Consider the following 7,963-nt stretch of genomic DNA (forward strand, 5'->3'; position numbering starts at 1 on the left):
AAGGGAGAAGTCAGTAACCAACGGGAGAAATCAGTAACCAACAAGAGAAATGAGTAACCAACGGGAGAAATCAGTAACCAAAGGGAGAAGTCAGTAACCAACGGGAGAAATCAGTAACCAAGCTTATTTTTGGTTGGTTACTGACTTCTCCGTTCAACTTGGAGCTGCCCTTGTGCACGATCAAGGAGGGGTATTATCCGCCACGGGGGCTTAATTTTCGCCTAAGGGGAGCGATTTGGAGGCCGTGGCCGGGTGAGGCGCGCCTTTCGAAGGGGAGGGATTTGAATTTCGGCTGCATTGAGGGTAGCTGCCCGCTGTTGTGGGTTTTTGGAGCCTGAGCCCGTTCAACTTGGAGCTGCCCTTGTGCACGATCAAGGAGGGGTATTATCGGCCACGGGGGCTTAATTTTCGCCTAAGGGGAGCGATTTGGAGGCCGTGGCCGGGTGAGGCGCGCCTTTCGAAGGGGAGGGATTTGAATTTCGGCTGCATTGAGGGTAGCTGCCCGCTGTTGTGGGTTTTTGGAGCCTGAGCCCGTTCAACTTGGAGCTGCCCTTGTGCACGATCAAGGAGGGGTATTATCGGCCACGGGGGCTTAATTTTCGCCTAAGGGGAGCGATTTGGAGGCCGTGGCCGGGTGAGGCGCGCCTTTCGAAGGGGAGGGATTTGAATTTCGGCTGCATTGAGGGTAGCTGCCCGCTGTTGTGGGTTTTTGGAGCCTGAGCCCGAGCGGGGCGTCGGTTCCCGAGGTGGGCAGGAGTCGCTGTGCCCGTGAGGCTGCCTGGCCGAGTCGGAGTGCTGTGGGACGGCGGGGAGCGGGTTTTCCCGGGCGAGGGGCCGATCCCGAGGAAGGGGAGCAGTTCCGAGGCCGTGGCCGGGTGAGGCGCGCCTCTCGAAGGGGAGGAATTTGAATTTCGGCTGCATTGAGGGTAGCTGCCCCGCTGTGGTGGTTTTTCGGAGCCTGAGCCCGAGCGGGGCGTCGGTTCCCGAGGTGGGCAGGAGTCGCTGTGCCCGTGAGGCTGCCTGGCCGAGTCGGAGTGCTGTGGGACGGCGGGGAGCGGGTTTTCCCGGGCGAGGGGGCGATCCCGAGGAAGGGGAGCGATTTGGAGGCCGTGGCCGGGTGAGGCGCGCCTCTCGAAGGGGAGGAATTTGAATTTCGGCTGCATTGAGGGTAGCTGCCCCGCTGTGGTGGTTTTTCGGAGCCTGAGCCCGAGCGGGGCGTCGGTTCCCGAGGTGGGCAGGAGTCGCTGTGCCCGTGAGGCTGCCTGGCCGAGTCGGAGTGCTGTGGGACGGCGGGGAGCGGGTTTTCCCGGGCGAGGGGGCGATCCCGAGGAAGGGGAGCGATTTGGAGGCCGTGGCCGGGTGAGGCGCGCCTTTCGGAGGGGAGGAATTTGAATTTCGGCTGCATTGAGGGTAGCTGCCCGCTGTTGTGGGTTTTCGGAGCCTGAGCCCGAGCGGGGCGTCGGTTCCCGAGGTGGGCAGGAGTCGCTGTGCCCGTGAGGCTGCCTGGCCGAGTCGGAGTGCTGTGGGACGGCGGGGAGCGGGTTTTCCCGGGCGAGGGGCCGATCCCGAGGAAGGGGAGCAGTTCCGAGGCCGTGGCCGGGTGAGGCGCGCCTTTCGGAGGGGAGGAGTTTGAATTTCGGCTGCATTGAGGGTAGCTGCCCCGCTGTGGTGGTTTTTCGGAGCCTGAGCCCGAGCGGGGCGTCGGTTCCCGAGGTGGGCAGGAGTCGCTGTGCCCGTGAGGCTGCCTGGCCGAGTCGGAGTGCTGTGGGACGGCGGGGAGCGGTTTTTCCCGGGCGAGGGGGCGACCCCGAGGAACTCGGCCGGCGGGGAGGCGTTCCGGCCCGGGCGAGGGGCGCGGACCCGACCGGAGACGTCCAAAACCTTGAAAGGGGTAAGCGGGAAAAGGTCAGCAAAGTGCCCGAAGCAGTAAGGCGAAAAAGCCGTCGGAACCTCCGAAAATGTCCAAAAGCGTGAAATCAGTAACCAGGAAAATGCATAAAAATGGCCAAAAGTGTGAAATCAGTAAGCAGGAAAAGTCGGGAAAAGTGTCTAAAAATGCTTGGAAATCTGAGGAAAATGCCCGAAAATGAGGCCCCTCGGTCGGGAGGAGGAAGTCGAAAATCCCCGTGCCCGACGAGGGAAGTCAGTAACCAGAAGGAAAAACTTAGAAAAAAATTCTAAGTGTCAAAAAAAATTCTAAGTGTCAAAAAAAATTCTAAGTGTCAAAAAAAATTCTAAGTGTCAAAAAGAATTCTAAGTGTCAAAAAAATTCTAAGTGTCAAAAAAATTCTAAGTGTCAAAAAAAATTCTAAGTGTCAAAAAGAATTCTAAGTGTCAAAAAAAATTCTAAGTGTCAAAAAAAATTCTAAGTGTCAAAAAAAATTCTAAGTGTCAAAAAAAATTCTAAGTGTCAAAAAAAATTCTAAGTGTCAAAAAAAATTCTAAGTGTCAAAAAAATTCTAAGTGTCAAAAAAAATTCTAAGTGTCAAAAAAAATTCTAAGTGTCAAAAAAAATTCTAAGTGTCAAAAAAAATTCTAAGTGTCAAAAAAATTCTAAGTGTCAAAAAAAATTCTAAGTGTCAAAAAGAATTCTAAGTGTCAAAAAAAATTCTAAGTGTCAAAAAGAATTCTAAGTGTCAAAAAAAATTCTAAGTGTCAGAAAGGGAAATGAGTAACCAAGAAGAGAAATGAGTAACCAAGAAATCAGTAACCAACAGGAGAAATGAGTAACCAAGAAGAGAAATGAGTAACCAAGAAATCAGTAACCAACAGGAGAAATGAGTAACCAACGGGAGAAATGAGTAACCAACGGGAGAAATGAGTAACCAACGGGAGAAGTCAGTAACCAACGGGAGAAATCAGTAACCAAAGGGAGAAGTCAGTAACCAACGGGAGAAATCAGTAACCAACAAGAGAAATGAGTAACCAACGGGAGAAATCAGTAACCAAAGGGAGAAGTCAGTAACCAACGGGAGAAATCAGTAACCAAGCTTATTTTTGGTTGGTTACTGACTTCTCCGTTCAACTTGGAGCTGCCCTTGTGCACGATCAAGGAGGGGTATTATCCGCCACGGGGGCTTAATTTTCGCCTAAGGGGAGCGATTTGGAGGCCGTGGCCGGGTGAGGCGCGCCTTTCGAAGGGGAGGGATTTGAATTTCGGCTGCATTGAGGGTAGCTGCCCGCTGTTGTGGGTTTTTGGAGCCTGAGCCCGTTCAACTTGGAGCTGCCCTTGTGCACGATCAAGGAGGGGTATTATCGGCCACGGGGGCTTAATTTTCGCCTAAGGGGAGCGATTTGGAGGCCGTGGCCGGGTGAGGCGCGCCTTTCGAAGGGGAGGGATTTGAATTTCGGCTGCATTGAGGGTAGCTGCCCGCTGTTGTGGGTTTTTGGAGCCTGAGCCCGTTCAACTTGGAGCTGCCCTTGTGCACGATCAAGGAGGGGTATTATCGGCCACGGGGGCTTAATTTTCGCCTAAGGGGAGCGATTTGGAGGCCGTGGCCGGGTGAGGCGCGCCTTTCGAAGGGGAGGGATTTGAATTTCGGCTGCATTGAGGGTAGCTGCCCGCTGTTGTGGGTTTTTGGAGCCTGAGCCCGAGCGGGGCGTCGGTTCCCGAGGTGGGCAGGAGTCGCTGTGCCCGTGAGGCTGCCTGGCCGAGTCGGAGTGCTGTGGGACGGCGGGGAGCGGGTTTTCCCGGGCGAGGGGCCGATCCCGAGGAAGGGGAGCAGTTCCGAGGCCGTGGCCGGGTGAGGCGCGCCTCTCGAAGGGGAGGAATTTGAATTTCGGCTGCATTGAGGGTAGCTGCCCCGCTGTGGTGGTTTTTCGGAGCCTGAGCCCGAGCGGGGCGTCGGTTCCCGAGGTGGGCAGGAGTCGCTGTGCCCGTGAGGCTGCCTGGCCGAGTCGGAGTGCTGTGGGACGGCGGGGAGCGGGTTTTCCCGGGCGAGGGGGCGATCCCGAGGAAGGGGAGCGATTTGGAGGCCGTGGCCGGGTGAGGCGCGCCTTTCGGAGGGGAGGAATTTGAATTTCGGCTGCATTGAGGGTAGCTGCCCGCTGTTGTGGGTTTTTGGAGCCTGAGCCCGAGCGGGGCGTCGGTTCCCGAGGTGGGCAGGAGTCGCTGTGCCCGTGAGGCTGCCTGGCCGAGTCGGAGTGCTGTGGGACGGCGGGGAGCGGGTTTTCCCGGGCGAGGGGCCGATCCCGAGGAAGGGGAGCAGTTCCGAGGCCGTGGCCGGGTGAGGCGCGCCTTTCGGAGGGGAGGAGTTTGAATTTCGGCTGCATTGAGGGTAGCTGCCCCGCTGTGGTGGTTTTTCGGAGCCTGAGCCCGAGCGGGGCGTCGGTTCCCGAGGTGGGCAGGAGTCGCTGTGCCCGTGAGGCTGCCTGGCCGAGTCGGAGTGCTGTGGGACGGCGGGGAGCGGTTTTTCCCGGGCGAGGGGGCGACCCCGAGGAACTCGGCCGGCGGGGAGGCGTTCCGGCCCGGGCGAGGGGCGCGGACCCGACCGGAGACGTCCAAAACCTTGAAAGGGGTAAGCGGGAAAAGGTCAGCAAAGTGCCCGAAGCAGTAAGGCGAAAAAGCCGTCGGAACCTCCGAAAATGTCCAAAAGCGTGAAATCAGTAACCAGGAAAATGCATAAAAATGGCCAAAAGTGTGAAATCAGTAAGCAGGAAAAGTCGGGAAAAGTGTCTAAAAATGCTTGGAAATCTGAGGAAAATGCCCGAAAATGAGGCCCCTCGGTCGGGAGGAGGAAGTCGAAAATCCCCGTGCCCGACGAGGGAAGTCAGTAACCAGAAGGAAAAACTTAGAAAAAAATTCTAAGTGTCAAAAAAAATTCTAAGTGTCAAAAAAAATTCTAAGTGTCAAAAAAAATTCTAAGTGTCAAAAAGAATTCTAAGTGTCAAAAAAATTCTAAGTGTCAAAAAAATTCTAAGTGTCAAAAAAAATTCTAAGTGTCAAAAAGAATTCTAAGTGTCAAAAAAAATTCTAAGTGTCAAAAAAAATTCTAAGTGTCAAAAAGAATTCTAAGTGTCAAAAAGAATTCTAAGTGTCAAAAAAAATTCTAAGTGTCAAAAAAAATTCTAAGTGTCAAAAAAAATTCTAAGTGTCAAAAAAAATTCTAAGTGTCAAAAAAAATTCTAAGTGTCAAAAAAAATTCTAAGTGTCAAAAAAATTCTAAGTGTCAAAAAAAATTCTAAGTGTCAAAAAAAATTCTAAGTGTCAAAAAAAATTCTAAGTGTCAAAAAAAATTCTAAGTGTCAAAAAAATTCTAAGTGTCAAAAAAAATTCTAAGTGTCAAAAAAAATTCTAAGTGTCAAAAAAAATTCTAAGTGTCAAAAAGAATTCTAAGTGTCAAAAAAAATTCTAAGTGTCAGAAAGGGAAATGAGTAACCAAGAAGAGAAATGAGTAACCAAGAAATCAGTAACCAACAGGAGAAATGAGTAACCAAGAAGAGAAATGAGTAACCAAGAAATCAGTAACCAACAGGAGAAATGAGTAACCAACGGGAGAAATGAGTAACCAACGGGAGAAATGAGTAACCAACGGGAGAAGTCAGTAACCAACGGGAGAAATCAGTAACCAAAGGGAGAAGTCAGTAACCAACGGGAGAAATCAGTAACCAACAAGAGAAATGAGTAACCAACGGGAGAAATCAGTAACCAAAGGGAGAAGTCAGTAACCAACGGGAGAAATCAGTAACCAAGCTTATTTTTGGTTGGTTACTGACTTCTCCGTTCAACTTGGAGCTGCCCTTGTGCACGATCAAGGAGGGGTATTATCCGCCACGGGGGCTTAATTTTCGCCTAAGGGGAGCGATTTGGAGGCCGTGGCCGGGTGAGGCGCGCCTCTCGAAGGGGAGGAATTTGAATTTCGGCTGCATTGAGGGTAGCTGCCCCGCTGTGGTGGTTTTTCGGAGCCTGAGCCCGAGCGGGGCGTCGGTTCCCGAGGTGGGCAGGAGTCGCTGTGCCCGTGAGGCTGCCTGGCCGAGTCGGAGTGCTGTGGGACGGCGGGGAGCGGGTTTTCCCGGGCGAGGGGGCGATCCCGAGGAAGGGGAGCGATTTGGAGGCCGTGGCCGGGTGAGGCGCGCCTTTCGGAGGGGAGGAATTTGAATTTCGGCTGCATTGAGGGTAGCTGCCCGCTGTTGTGGGTTTTCGGAGCCTGAGCCCGAGCGGGGCGTCGGTTCCCGAGGTGGGCAGGAGTCGCTGTGCCCGTGAGGCTGCCTGGCCGAGTCGGAGTGCTGTGGGACGGCGGGGAGCGGGTTTTCCCGGGCGAGGGGCCGATCCCGAGGAAGGGGAGCAGTTCCGAGGCCGTGGCCGGGTGAGGCGCGCCTTTCGGAGGGGAGGAGTTTGAATTTCGGCTGCATTGAGGGTAGCTGCCCCGCTGTGGTGGTTTTTCGGAGCCTGAGCCCGAGCGGGGCGTCGGTTCCCGAGGTGGGCAGGAGTCGCTGTGCCCGTGAGGCTGCCTGGCCGAGTCGGAGTGCTGTGGGACGGCGGGGAGCGGTTTTTCCCGGGCGAGGGGGCGACCCCGAGGAACTCGGCCGGCGGGGAGGCGTTCCGGCCCGGGCGAGGGGCGCGGACCCGACCGGAGACGTCCAAAACCTTGAAAGGGGTAAGCGGGAAAAGGTCAGCAAAGTGCCCGAAGCAGTAAGGCGAAAAAGCCGTCGGAACCTCCGAAAATGTCCAAAAGCGTGAAATCAGTAACCAGGAAAATGCATAAAAATGGCCAAAAGTGTGAAATCAGTAAGCAGGAAAAGTCGGGAAAAGTGTCTAAAAATGCTTGGAAATCTGAGGAAAATGCCCGAAAATGAGGCCCCTCGGTCGGGAGGAGGAAGTCGAAAATCCCCGTGCCCGACGAGGGAAGTCAGTAACCAGAAGGAAAAACTTAGAAAAAAATTCTAAGTGTCAAAAAAAATTCTAAGTGTCAAAAAAAATTCTAAGTGTCAAAAAAAATTCTAAGTGTCAAAAAGAATTCTAAGTGTCAAAAAAATTCTAAGTGTCAAAAAAATTCTAAGTGTCAAAAAAAATTCTAAGTGTCAAAAAGAATTCTAAGTGTCAAAAAAAATTCTAAGTGTCAAAAAAAATTCTAAGTGTCAAAAAAAATTCTAAGTGTCAAAAAAAATTCTAAGTGTCAAAAAAAATTCTAAGTGTCAAAAAAAATTCTAAGTGTCAAAAAAATTCTAAGTGTCAAAAAAAATTCTAAGTGTCAAAAAAAATTCTAAGTGTCAAAAAAAATTCTAAGTGTCAAAAAAAATTCTAAGTGTCAAAAAAATTCTAAGTGTCAAAAAAAATTCTAAGTGTCAAAAAAAATTCTAAGTGTCAAAAAAAATTCTAAGTGTCAAAAAGAATTCTAAGTGTCAAAAAAAATTCTAAGTGTCAGAAAGGGAAATGAGTAACCAAGAAGAGAAATGAGTAACCAAGAAATCAGTAACCAACAGGAGAAATGAGTAACCAAGAAGAGAAATGAGTAACCAAGAAATCAGTAACCAACAGGAGAAATGAGTAACCAACGGGAGAAATGAGTAACCAACGGGAGAAATGAGTAACCAACGGGAGAAGTCAGTAACCAACGGGAGAAATCAGTAACCAAAGGGAGAAGTCAGTAACCAACGGGAGAAATCAGTAACCAACAAGAGAAATGAGTAACCAACGGGAGAAATCAGTAACCAAAGGGAGAAGTCAGTAACCAACGGGAGAAATCAGTAACCAAGCTTATTTTTGGTTGGTTACTGACTTCTCCGTTCAACTTGGAGCTGCCCTTGTGCACGATCAAGGAGGGGTATTATCCGCCACGGGGGCTTAATTTTCGCCTAAGGGGAGCGATTTGGAGGCCGTGGCCGGGTGAGGCGCGCCTTTCGAAGGGGAGGGATTTGAATTTCGGCTGCATTGAGGGTAGCTGCCCGCTGTTGTGGGTTTTTGGAGCCTGAGCCCGTTCAACTTGGAGCTGCCCTTGTGCACGATCAAGGAGGGGTATTATCG

Source organism: Stegostoma tigrinum, unplaced genomic scaffold, assembly GCF_030684315.1.
Source record: "Stegostoma tigrinum isolate sSteTig4 unplaced genomic scaffold, sSteTig4.hap1 scaffold_348, whole genome shotgun sequence".
NCBI classification, from domain to species: Eukaryota; Metazoa; Chordata; class Chondrichthyes; order Orectolobiformes; family Stegostomatidae; genus Stegostoma; species Stegostoma tigrinum.